This window comes from Leptonychotes weddellii, chromosome 14 (genome assembly GCF_054177405.1).
Source record: "Leptonychotes weddellii isolate Sample4059 chromosome 14, ASM5417740v2, whole genome shotgun sequence".
Lineage (NCBI taxonomy): Eukaryota > Metazoa > Chordata > Mammalia > Carnivora > Phocidae > Leptonychotes > Leptonychotes weddellii.
The window spans coordinates 26,324,453-26,325,911 of record NC_138382.1 but is presented as its reverse complement, the minus strand read 5'-3'; positions in this window follow the sequence as shown (position 1 = coordinate 26,325,911).

Here is a 1,459-nt window from a genome sequence, read left to right as displayed (position 1 = left end):
TCCATGCTTTTTTCCATCCCAGCTAGTATCTTGAAAATCATCATTCTGAACTCTAAGTCTGACATCGTACTAATGTCCGTATTGAGTAGGTCCCTGGCAGTCGGTACTACCTCTTGTTCTTTCTGTTGAGGTGAGTTTTTCCATCTTGTCATTTTGTCCAGAGGAGAGTAGATGAATGAGAGAACAAAATGCTAAAGGGTAACAACGTCCCCAGAAAATATACTCTAAACAAATCAGAAAAGACCTGAAGCTGGGGGAAAAGAAAGGGAAAGAAAGTAAAAAGAAAAAGAAAAAAAAGAAAAAGAAAAAGATAAAAACAAACAAAAACAGAACAAAACAAAAAAACAGAATATGATCAAATATGATCAGGTTGGTGCATAGATCTGTGCCACACACTAGATTTTGGGTGTATTTTGGTCTGTTAGAAGAAAGTGCCTCCCAAAATTTTAAAGAAAGAGAAACATATGTGTATAAAAATTAGGGTTGATATGATGAAGGGATGGAATATGACTGTAAAGTTGAAAATTATAAAAAACTTTATAAAAGGAATTGATAAGATAAGAAGTTGTTTGAAAAAAGAAAGAACAGGTTTAAAAAAAAAGTAAAAAAAATGGGAGAGAATGTGATCAGGCAGGAGAGTAGAACCAAGCCATACACTAGAGATTTAGGGTATATTTTGATCTATTAGAAGAAAGTGTATCTCAAAATTTTAAAGAGAGAACAACTTATATATATATATATGCCAAAAATATGGGTAACTACTATGAAGACATAGAATATGACTCTGAAAATGAAAAATAAAAATGTTTTTTAAAAAAGGGATTGATAAGATGTTGGTTGAAAAAGGGAAAAAGAAAAATTAAAAAAAAAACAGTTAAAAAAATTAACTTTGAAAGAATCTAAAGAATCATGGTAAAATGCCATGGATTCTATGTGCATTATTCCCCTAGCACTGCAGTTCTGCCATTCTCATTGATCAATAAACTTGGTCTTGGCTGGCTGTTTTTGCTGATCTTCTGGGGAGGGGCCTGTTGCCGTGGTTCCCAAATGTCTTTGCCAGAGGCAGAATTGCTCCGCTCTTACCTGGTCCGGGCTAAGTAATCTGCTCGGGTTTGCTCTTGGGAGCTTTTGTTCCCTGCAAGCTTTCCATACAGCTTTGGAGGCAGAAAGTGAAAATGGCGGCCTCCCAATCTCTGCCCTGGAGGAGCTGAGAACTCAGGGCCCGCTCCTCAGTGAGCCCCAGAGAAAAGCAGTCAGTCACTCCCGTCTCCCCGCTCTCTGGTCACACTCTGTGCTCACCCAGCCTGTGACCAAGCATTTCTATCTCTGGCACCCATCTCGGTGTGGAGTCTCCAAACCCAGCAGATCCCTGTGGTGCGCTCCTGTGCCGCTCCTGCCGGGGGAGGAAGGGGAGTCTCCCTGGATCTGCCGCTTGTTGGGTCCCTGCTGGAGGAGCAGT